Source organism: Geospiza fortis, unplaced genomic scaffold, assembly GCF_000277835.1.
Source record: "Geospiza fortis unplaced genomic scaffold, GeoFor_1.0 scaffold85, whole genome shotgun sequence".
Classification (NCBI taxonomy): Eukaryota; Metazoa; Chordata; class Aves; order Passeriformes; family Thraupidae; genus Geospiza; species Geospiza fortis.
In genome coordinates this window covers 2665547-2677512 of record NW_005054358.1, presented here as the reverse complement: position 1 = coordinate 2677512, position 11966 = coordinate 2665547, and the positions used below count along the sequence as shown (strand labels likewise).

Sequence of the window (11966 nt, the reverse complement as noted above, 5' to 3'; positions counted from 1 at the left end):
GAGCCTGGGATGCTCGTGGAAGCTGGAAATCTGCGTGAGACGGGTTTTAAGGGACGCACTCCAGCCTCTCTAATGGGTTTCTCCTCGCAAAGATGGGGAAACTGAGGCACGGAGAAGCAGAACAGACCCCCCCCCTCAAAGGCTGCATCGTGCCCGAGGCAGGAGCAGATCCCCGATTCCCCTTTGAATGTTCCATGGGGAGAAGGGGAACGGTTACACAACTGAACTGAGGGCTCCCTCTCTCTCCACATGCCCCGGAGACCTGTTGTAGCCCATAACAGCATGGGAGCTATCAATAAAAGCTTTAATGTGGGGGGAGAACTCCATAAACTGTGGGATTTTCGCCTGTAACGTGGGGTTCTGAGGTCTGAGTGTCCCAAACCGTTCCCAGAGCTGAGCTTGTGGTTGTTGGGCTCTGCTCGGAATGTTCCCGAGGCACAAACCTATCGAGCTGGAGAATCGACTTTTAGAGCTGCAATTTGTAGGCAGCGTATGGAGAGCTGGAATCTGGCGTGACAAGGCTGTTCTCCAGCTGTTTGTGCTTTAATTTTTCCATAATAAGCTAAAGTGGTTCTGTTGGGAGCCTGTTCCATGTGGAGCCTTCCTCTGACAGTACATTAATCTTGCACAGCTTTGAACACTTCTTCCCTGCCGACCTGTGTGTTCCCTGCCCCGGTTTTAAATCAGTGCCCTGGGCAAGGGCACGACTTCCAGGCTGGAAATGACTCCCTGGTAATCCTGACAGCAGAGGAAAGGTTTGTAGGAATTACTTTCCTCTTGTTCCTAATGATAGGACAACAGCAGGGTAAGCTTTCAGTTGTTAGTCTGCAATTTTGTGGCTTGGAGATTGCAGCCCCCACGTATTTTGGTTATGGCATTGGGATGGAGAGGAACCAGGTGTCAGAAATGCTCTACTCCATGACTTCATCTCCAATTCATCCCACTCTGCTGGGTAATTCACATCACTTTCTGTTTGTTCTCTAATGTAATGTAATTGATGCCTTTTAAACATTATTAATTTTGAGTGAAACTAAGTGCTTCCTGCACAGAAATAATTCCTGGAGGACGTGGCTTGCCAAGAGCTATATTTTGTTAATATGATCCTGATAGGAAAAAGCAGCTTAGAAATTGTCTCCTTGTGAGCTGAACTTCTTTCAACAACAAATTCATCACTTGCCCTGTGCTGGCACCTTCTTGAGCTCCTGGGTTCTTTTCACATCTGGGAAGGGTTTCTAAGACCCACGTCGTGGTGGTGGAAACATTTTGCTTGTGAAGAATGGCAGAGTGATTCACAGTACAGCTCTAATAAATCCTTGGGAGACTCTAAAATGAACCAAGGGTTAATTTGCCCTCAGATGCTGCATTTGGGAGGAGGGAAATGAAGAGATTGCCTTCAGTGATGCTCAAGGGCAGCATTTGAGGGTTTAAGGTACAAATAGCTCAGCCCGATGTTTTGGGTGTCATTCAGAGTGGCAGAGCTGCAGGGACAAGAGGTGGTGATGGGTGGATTCATTTTGTGCTCTGCTTCCCCTTGAAACCTGAGGTCTGGGGCTCAGGTGGGTGCACTGACAGCTCTGCCAAGGCTCTCCTCAGGCAGAGCCAACCTTGCTGTGTCCTGCCCTCCCCACTGGTGGCTCTTGGTCTGCCCTGCAGTGGGGCAGTGTTGGATGGCCAACATCAGCTCCACTGCTCAGAGCTTGGTGGTCATAACCCCAGGACTGGGGATTTGATCCCTTTCTTGGCTGTTCACTTAAGAGTTGGACTCGATGATCCTTGTGATGCCTTCCAACTCAGAATATTCTGTGACAAACCAGAGCTGGCTTGGTCCTGGCATTCGTGCACGCGCTGTAACGGAGACAGAGAAAGCTGAGGAGAGAGACGTGGTTAACACAAGCCCCTGGCTGTGTGGCTGATCTCTCAGACACTCTGAGCTCCAGAGGAGGGGCTGTGCGAGCTCCCCCGGGCAGACCGTGTCTGATCGGAGCTCAGCTCCGTCCCTGCGATGCTCCGGTTCCTCTTTCCCCCTGTCCTGCAGCCAGCAGCTGTCTGGGCAGGGAGCCCTGCTGTCCATCACAGACACGGCTGCTGGGCTGACAGAAGTTGTCAGAGCTCGTTCCTGGGGCCGGTGCGGGGCTCGGGAAGGCTCCGGGCTGAGCGTGACAAACTCCCCGAGCCGCGGACGCTCGGTGCCCGGCTGGGGCTGTGCCAGCTGCTCGGGCAGAGCAGGGAATAAATGCAATGTCTGAATTTGTTTTTGCAGCCTCGGATGAGCGTTCCCACGGCAGCCACTGCGTTCCTTTATCAGGTCGTGGTGGCTCTGTTGCCTTTCCGTGCGTGTCTGGCCGTGCAGGAGCAGCCCCAGCTGCTTTTGTCCCTCCTCTCCAGGAGGAGAGGGGCTCTGGCTGTGGGGTAGTGTTGCTGTCTGTTGGGAAGGATGAAAGTTTGACAAGAAAGTCTCACAGATATGTGTGCTTGGCAGAAAGATTTTTGAATGTAGAATCTGAAGAAGGAGTAGAGATGGAAGCAAGTTTTGATATAGAAGAAAAGAATTGCTGAGCCAGTCTCACTGGATAACCAAGGAGGCAAAGGGTGTGTTAGTTAGAAGGGGTTTTATGACTCAGAGCAAAGGATAAACCCACCCCAAACAAGAAGATGTTTTTACCAAGCAGAAAGAGAGCACAGGCAAACAAGTCAGCAAAGTTGCAAGTAGAAAAAAGGTCTCAGAATTTTCCACTGCAAGAAAACTGAAAAACAACTTCTAGCTTAAACTGCAATGTACAAACTTTTAGTGACTGGAGAACAGTAACATGAATATGATAATTACAGTAGTTATGATAGGCTATAGGTAATAGTTTAGGTATAGATTGGTTCTGCTGTGTTAAGATGCTCAGCAAAGAAAAGTCTATAATGCATTGTAACCAAACCCAAAGGGTCTCCAGGCCTGCCTGCAGCTGCAGCTGACAGCTGTGGGCACAGCTCTGTCACCCACCACCCTGGGCTGCTGTGACACCTTGGATACAATAAACTGCATTTTGGATACAATAAACTGCATTTTGGAGAGCCCCTGGAGTCCCACATCCCTCATTTCAGCTCTTACAGCTGTCGAGGTGGTCACAACACAAAGCAGAGACCACAAGCAGTCTCAGATGGCAACTCTTTATTATTGAACATGGCTGACTTTTTATACACTTTCTAATTGTTTATACTTCTTCTACCCTAACTATTGGCCACAATAAATCAACATAACACCATTGGTGAAAAGTTACAGGGACTTCAGCTAACTTTCTAAAAATACTTCATCCTGTGGTGGTGTTCACAGGGGTCCCAGGAAGAGGGAAGAGATGAGGATCTGACTCCATGGTTCAGAAGGCTAATTTATTGTTTTATGATATATATATATTACATTAAAACTATATTAAAATAATAGAAGAAAGGATTTCATCAGAAGGCTAGCTAAGAATAGAAAAAGAATAACAAAGGTTTGTGACTGACCAAGACAGTCTGAGCCAGCTGACTGTGATTGGCCATTAATGAGAAACAACCACGAGACCAATCACAGATGCACCTGTTGCATTCCACAGCAGCAGATAATTACTGTTTACATTTTGTTTCAAGAGGCCTCTTGGCTTCTCAGGAGGAAAAATCCTAAGGAAAGGATTTTTCATAAAACATGTCTGTGACATCGTCCAGCTGCAAAGTTCTCTTCTTATCTTTCTTCAGTTCCTCACTTCTCTTGGACTTCTTGGTTACAGCCTTGGAGAGAGCTCCTTATCAGCTTCTTCTTGCTTCTCAGCTCCTTCTCCCTCCTTTAGCTAACAGGCCTGCTGTTAGCCCCTTCCACAGGGCAGCAGCAATTTCTGTTCACTCCTGGAATTTTCAGGCATCGCTCAGTGATGCACCCAAAGTGAATCATGGCAGATGAGAGCTGCCACAACACCTGGCTAAGTGACCTGTGTGATGTCCCAGCTCAGAACTCCCTGCTGGCCTGTCACCACTGACTGGTGTTTGCAGATGTTTCCAGTGTAAATGAGATAAAAAGTGGCATTCTGCCTTCAACCACAAGATTACCTCAGCATTCCAAATCAATTCCCTTAATGACCAGCTCCTTAACCTTTACGTGAGCACGGGAGTTTTATGCCTTGTCTGCTCTGAGCTCGGCTGTTTCATCCAAATCCAAATTAAATGCCTCCGTTACAATTACAGCTCCATCATTGCAGCATTCATGAGTGCACTTTAGCAAAAGATCACCAGCATTTGAATTATGGGGTAAGTGGAGAAGTTATTGTTGTCTGCCATATTTTTAGAGCTGGCTTGGTTTTTATCAGCCTTGCTATTTAGGACATTATATTATGTCTATAATATATATATTTATTTTACTATTTATGGTGTATATGCTGCTATATTTGAGCACATACTGCTATATTTTAGCAGCAGTGCTGAAAGTTTGTATTGATAAGCTGTCATACTTTATCCAGAGGACTTAAAATCAAGGTGTTTGTGGCTTTAGATCATCAAAATTTAACCTAGGGAAGTGTTTCCCCAATGCTCCGGGGTTGGCACTAAATTCACACTCCTTTCTCCCCCACCCTTTACCTTTCTTGCTTTGCTGTAGGTTTTTATGTCCTTTGAATAAAAAGATATTTAGGGAGGGAGGGGACAAGAGAAAGTGAAAAGTGGAAAAAATCCTGATTTAGAATTTGGCTTAATGAGCTACACTAGCCCCAAAGAGCTGCACTGGTCCCACCATTGGCCCAGCTATTCCTGGCAGATCTGGATCAGCTTGAGCAAAATCCCCAAAATTTCACTAATTTGGATGTGCTGGGCTGGGGGAGTTTGGCAAAGCCATCACAGATTTACACCAACACTAAAGAACCAAAGTCACTGGGCTTGAAATGAGTTTATTCTGGAGGAACTGGAATAGTTCAATTGCCCTGGCTTGGGTTTTCCACCTGTGGAGAGAGGCTGGAGGGGCTGGGGAAGGCTTGGGATGAGGCTGACAAGGCACAGGGGTCTGGGATGTGGCACTGCCAGCCTGTCCTGTGTTCCTGTGACAGCCCTGCCTGGGGAGGGAGGGAGGGGGAACATCCAGGGGCTCTCCTCCTCTCCCTGACCTGTGAGGGAAGGGGATTGCATCAGGGGGTACCACCCCACACCCCAGCCTGGGATACAGGAGGATCTCATCCCCAGCCACCACCACCCCTGCTCCAGCAGAGCTTTTCACTCCCCCCACACCTTCCATCTCCTGCTCTGATGGAAGAGCCAAGTGGGCATTTAAAAATAATTAAAAGGAGATTGAAATTCCTTTTATGTCGCATTACTGTGGGTTTTCCTGCTGGCAAACAAGGTGATCTCTTCAGAGATTGTAATATTTCACAAAAAGGGACCCCAGGTGTGGGACTGCTGAAAGACCTCTGAGAAATGACAGCAGAGATGTGCAGCCCTGAGCCTCAAACATATTTAGAGCAATTTTTCTTTCCAGCCAGCTTCCAATAAAGCAAATTTCACGTCACTGTTTCTTGTGATGCCAAATTAATTGATCACCATGATCTGACACTGCTTATTTAATCATCCCAGCACTGGGGGCTCAGAGCAGTGACTGCAGCTTGGTTTGGCTGGGTTTTGACCCTTCCAAGTGCTTGGAGCTGTGGCTGATCAGCCAGAGCAGGGCTGGGATGGCTGAGAGGTGCAGGCAATGCATTGATCCCTGATTCTGTGAAGGTTTCATCCTTGTTCCTTTGATTCTGTGAAGGTTTTAGCCCTGTTCTTTTGATCCTTGATCCCTGATTCTGTGAAGGTTTCAGCCCTGTTCCTTTGATTCTGTGAAGATTTCAGCCCTGTTCTTTTGATCCTGATTCTGTGAAGATTTCAGCCCTGTTCTTTTGATCCTTGATCCCTGATTCTATGAAATTTTTAGCCCTGTTCCTTTGATCCCTGATTCTGTGAAGGTTTCAGCCCTGTTCCTTTGATTCCGTGAAGATTTCAGCCCAGTTCCTTTAACTGCTGCATGCTTATCGAGGCTCTGTGTTTTTAGAAGGCACTAAAGAAAGAGGCTTGAAACTTCTCCCTTTCGCCAGGGATCTGGAGGAGCTGGAGCCTGGAAAAGGAGGATGTGACTAGCATCCACCCCAATAGTTGGAGTGGTAATCCCTTCCTGCATCTGCTTAGAAACAAAACCCCCAAAACTGCACCAAAAAAAAGCACTCACAGCTTAAAAGGCATGTGCTGTGTGATGCCAGGGGCTCCTGCTGTGCCCTTCTGTCCTGCAAACACTTTCCAGTCAGCTCCTGTGCTCAGCTGGACTCAGAGGGAGAGGGTGGGAAGTGTAAAGGCACCAGGATCTCCCTCTGGGGTAAAGGAGGAGGGAAAATGGTCACTCTGGAGCTTGGAGGTATCTGCATTTAAAATGACTTTTAAAGCTCCTTGAGGGGGAGGGCTGATGGCAGTGGCAGAGCATGGCTGTGGGAGGGCTGCTCTGGTTCCAGGGCAGATCTGGAGCCGTGGTTTGAGCCCTGGAGCTGCTCCCCTATCACTGGGAGCTCCAGATGAATTCCTGGTGTGACTTGGGCTGGGGTGAAGCTGCACACCCAGCCAGGGGCTGTGGAAATGTGGGTTTGGCTGCTCCACCTGCCTTAGGAGTTGGTTGTATTTGCTGCTGTGCCACTGGTTTCCCTCCGTGGGCAAGTTCCTTAATCATCTGTTTCTCTTCATTTCACCAGCAAATCACAATCAGCCCTAATGAAATCAAACGACTTTATACTGATGCAAAAGATTGGAATGAGGGCCTTAATCTCTCCTCTCCTCATAATGCAGGGATGATAGTTCTTGGCACCAGCACTGGCTTGTTCATCAGGGTTAGCATTGTCAGGGCATCCTGGAGTTCTTGCAGCATCTATGTTATTTAGTGGGCTCTTTGTAAATAAACAGTTTTGGCTCAGCAGAGAAATTGATAAGATAACCTGGAGGATAAAAGCTTATTTCCTTCTGGTGGCCTCTGGAAGAAAACAAAAGCGTCAGAACTGGTGAATTAAAATATCCTTTACCCAGCTCCCCTGTCCTCAGGGATGAGGATGGATTTTCTTGACACTTTCCTCAATGCCACGGAGAATTATTCAGCTCTGAATGCCCTCACTTAGAGTGACAAAGCACCTGCTGTGTGATTTACTTGGGTTCTTTGGACTGGATGCTCTGAGTTCTCCCTGCCACGAGCACCAGGTGCTGGGTGAGTACAGGTGAAGCAGAGCCCTGGAGGAGCTCTGCTCCTGCCAGGTGCCCCAGGGATTGCCTCGGAGCCCCTGGGGCTGGGAGAGGCTGGAGGGGGCTCTGCTCTGTGCAGGCTCTGCCTGGATGCCCTCGGTGCTTCATCCAGTGTTGGGAAGATGAAATGGGAAAGCCTTATAAATATGATTGCCTGGCAAAAGATTTTGAGAATATAGAAACTATAAGTGAGATTGAAATGAAAGCAGCTTTGAGATCCCTCAGTTACTGAACAACTGGAAAACAATGGTGTGGCCAGCTGAAGGCAATCCCCTTTTGATGGAACAACACCCTCTGCTTGCAGACAGCTCCAAGGCTCAGAGCAGACGCTGCAGCTTGGCAGAAGGGGCCCAAAGAGGAGGTTTTAGGGTTTAAAATGTAACACAGTGTGGTGATGTAATGATTCTTATAGGCTGGATGGAAATGCTATAGGATTTGTATCTGGTACTAGATTGGTTAGTGAGAATGAGAATATTCAGCACAGAAGAAGATTTATTGTATTGTAATGGGAACTTTGCTCTCTTACCTCTCTTACTCCCTTACCCCTTCTACTCCCTTATGCTTTCACTCTCTTACCCTTTCACTCTCTCACCTTCTCATCCTCTCTCCCCCTCTCTTCTCTCAGCCTGCTCTGAGCTGTGGCTGGCAGCTCCCAGCAGGGCCCTGCACCCAGGCCCTTTGCAATAAACCCCAAGTTCCAGCCCTGGCTGCAGAGATCTCTCATCTCCATCCGTCCCCACCGTCCTACCCCCGATGCTCCTACAGTGCAGCAACTTTCTCACTTCCCCACGATGATTCTTCCAAAGTTTTCCTACCCAGGAATTAACCCTGTTTAGACACTATGGCCTTGTCTGATGGCAGTGTCATTTTTAGCCAATACTGTGCTTCACATCACTCCTTCCAGCATTGCTTGGAGTGGAGCAGAGAGAGAAGACCCGAGGAAGCAGGAGGCAGTGCTTCAATCTGTATTTCCCTTATGCCTCCCCCCTGCCCTGAAAGCACCTAAATAGCTTTGGTTTTGCTTTCTTTCCACAATTATGTGGGATTTTCTGCTGTTTTTAGAACTGTCCTGGGCTTGCCTGAGGGCTGCACTGGGCAGGGACGGCTTGGAGGGGTGGGAGGTTGCAGAGTGGGGATGGGGAGCTTGGGGAGAAGATGCTGGAGCTTAGATTTCACTTGACCTTTGCCGTGAAAGGGACATGGGCTTCCCGATGCCTTGGGGCTAAATGTGTGCAATCACCATAATTATACATCGATTTGCATTGATTTGCATAAGTGCCTCTACTTGAAAGCCCAACTGCTGTCCTTTGCCTTGGGAGAGGGGGAGAGGTTGGACTGTGCCTCCTGAAACTCCTGTTTGTCCTCCTGCAGGGAAGCTGTGTCCACCCCAGGGTCACCCCAGTGTCACCCCTGCATCCCTGGTGTCACCCCTGTGTTCCCTGGACCCTGGCACCGTTGCTGTCCCTCCATCTGTGCTTCCCTCAGCCTCCTCCTGTGTCCTGCTGTCCCCTCCTGCCTCTGGGTCACCTCTCCTCGTTGCCCTTCTCCCTGTTCCTCCCAGGTCAGAGCATCCCAGGCTCCCTGTTCCTCTGCTCACATCCAGCTCCCTGTGCTTTGTCAGGCAATATGGGGCTGGGATAGACTTAAAATCATGGAATCCCAGACTGGTTTGGGTTGGAGGGACCTTAAAGCTCATCCAGATCCATGGGCAGGGACACCTTGCACTGTCCCAGGCTGTTCCAAGCTCTGTTCAACCTGGCCTTGGACATTCCAGGGATCCAGGGGCAGCCACAGCTGCTCTGGGCTGCTTGTTCCAAAATCTCTCTCTGCACTCTGGAGCAGGGGACAGTCTCTCCTTGCTTCACCTGGCAAATCTGGCCTTAACCAGATGTGCAGTGGGATCTGCAATAGCCTTTTATCCATCCTTCCTGCAGCTGATCCCTGGAGCAAACATTTTGGGAGCCAAAAATCCTGTGCCTGCTGTCCTGTCTCGGCAGAGGAGCCTTTCAGCTGATGTGGCTCAATCCCTCTCCTGTAAAAGCTCCTGCTCCCCACCCCAGCAGCCCCAGGGAGCTGCTTCATTCCCCCTGGCAGCAGCATTGTTTTGTTCAGTCCATCTGATCCCACAAGCTTAAAAACCGCCCTGAGTCCAGCAGGAACACCCTGGCATGGAGCAGGAAATAGCGGCCGGACAAACTTCTGCCATCGCTCCTGCACGGAGCCGCAACGCGCTGTAAAAGCTCCCCCTGCCTCCCTCCTGTGGAACTGATGCCTTGTGAAAGCTGCCCTAGAACACAGACTGGACAGAGCTAAAGAATAAAGCAGGGATTTATTCAAAGGATCTCTTCAATGGATCCACCTTGGGCAGCACAAGAGCCCAGCCAGGGCTGCACCCAAGATGAACCAAAATGGCCCCAAAATGCACGGCCGGGCACGGGGTCTGTCCCTGGGATCAGTTCTGCTCCATTTGCACCTTGCAGTTCATTGTCCCATTCCAGCTTTAGCCCAGGCAGTCCCACCCTGCTTGTTTTTCTCTCTCCAGCCCACGGTGTTTGTGCTCTTGGGCTGAGATTTGGATCATTTGTCCTTGGTGCCCAGCTGGAGCAGGAATTGTTTTGTCTCCCTGCTCTGTGCACAGAGCTCACCATCCCCCAGTATGAAGCTCAGCCCCACCCACTAAAGCAGCACAGAATGTGAAAAATAGAAAAGCCAAACCTGAGGCATCAGTATCTCAGCATTTCTTTTCCTTTGCAGCTTTATTTCTAAACCTGTGCTTTACTTCTTGGGGTCATGCTGCCAAATTCCTGATGCTCTACTGGCTGATAACCTCTGCACTGACCTCTGGAGCTTGACAGCAGAGCTATGCCCATTATCCCTTGCCCATTATTCCATATCCATTATTCCATGCCCGTTATCCCAGCGCCAAACCAGCTCCTGTGGCATTCACATTCTCTGATAAAATCCCTTCAGCCAGGGTTTTTCTCCTGGGAAGCTGAGAAGCCTCAGAGAAAAGGAAAACAATTCTTCTCTCATTTGCTTCTCCTGTGTTGTGCTCATGTGGAATGTGTTTGGAGATTGTTTACCCACAGGTGATTGTTCCATTGGATTCTGCTGGGAGTTGTTTTCACTCTTTGGCCAATCAGGGCCAAGCTGTGTCAGGACTCTGGAAAGAGTCAGGAGTTTTCATTATTATCTTTTTAGCCTTCTGTAAGTATCCTTTCTGTATTCTTTAGTGTAGTATAGTATTCTTTAATATAATATAGTATCATAAAGTAATAAATGAGCCTTGTGAGAACATGGAGTCAGATTCATCATTCCTGCCTTTATCAGGACATTCCCAGCAAATACAATAAGCTCCAGCAAGGCTGTTCCTGCTGGAGCAAAAGCAGCTGGAGGCTGTGCTGAGGAGGAAGATGGTTCATGGTTAATGCTCCCAGTATCCAACTGGGATCTTCCCACTCCAGGCTGCTCCTTTACTGGGGAAGGTGAAGGGAGGGGGCTCTCCCTGCCCCAGGCAGCTTGGGGCAGGCTGCCAGGAGCAGCCTGGTGATTCATTGCTGTTCCTTTCTGGCAGCTGTGCTCCTTCTGGGGAGATTTTTGGAGGTGTTTTTACCTCTCAGGGCTGTTGGGAAGTGGGGAATTAGAGGGGGGGAATGGTGAAGATGGGAGAGGAAAGCCCTCAGTGATGTGAGACCTGCAGGGTCTGGAGTCATCTCTATAAAACCTCTTGATATAAAACCTATAAAACCACCTGAAGGGTGGCAGCTGCCCCTCTGGATCCTAGGGAAGAACATGATGTACGGGAGCTCTTTGGGTTTTATGGGGTTTTTGAAGGTAATTGTGGCACACATGAGATGTGTGCTTCCTATTTTGGTCAGTTTAAACGATCTCCTTCCCTCTCAGAGGGCTTGATAATTAAATGGAGTGTTGTTAGGGGATCAGTGGCCTCATGGAATCAATCTGCCCCTCTCTCTGGCACTTGCTGCTTCTGCTGACATTTCTGGGCAGTTGGTGACTGTTTCTCTGCTGAAGGTTTTGGCACTAATTCCCAGATTCACATCAATGATTTCTGTAAGCTGGGCTGCTGGCAGGTGAGCTTGCACACTGTGCTGCCAGCCCTAAACCTCCCACCCTGTGGTCCTCAAACACATCAGAGATGGGGCAAAGCCAAATCTTATCTGAGGCTGCAAATCCCTGCAGTGAGAGGAGATGGAGATGCAGCCTGCACTGCCTGATTCTGCACAGGGCATTGAGGAGGGTGAATTTCTTATTTTTATTATTTCTTATTTCTTACCACCTTCTGGGTGAGGTTCAGTGTCCCAGAAAAATTCACAGGGTGAGTTCTGCTGTGGCTTTGGGGGTATCTCTGCACTCAGTGCACCAGGACAATTTGTGTGTCTGGGAGGAAAAAGTTTTCCCTTGTAGAATTCCCACCCAGAGTCTGTCCCTTGTGATGTCCCCTTGTGCTGGGGACTGCTGGGGCCACCTCAAAGGAAGAACTGGAGCAATTCCAGGGAAGAGAATGGAGCTGAGGAAGGGGCTGGAGCCCCAGGAGAGGCTGAGGGAGCTGGGAAGGGGCTCAGCCTGGAGCAAAGGAGGCTCAGGGGCCCTTGTGGCTCTGCACAGCTCCTGACAGGAGGGGACAGCCGGGGGGGGTAGGGCTGTGCTCCAGGGAACAGGGACAGGAGGAGAGGGCGCGGCCTCAGGCGGGG

The 11966-nt window shown here is 49.3% G+C and overlaps 1 protein-coding gene across 1 annotated transcript in view; it reads left to right on the top strand.

Annotated features, from left to right (window-relative positions):
- WHRN (whirlin) overlaps positions 1-11966 on the top strand; it is a 57688-nt gene that overhangs the window by 1494 nt on the left and 44228 nt on the right. The window lies entirely within an intron of this gene.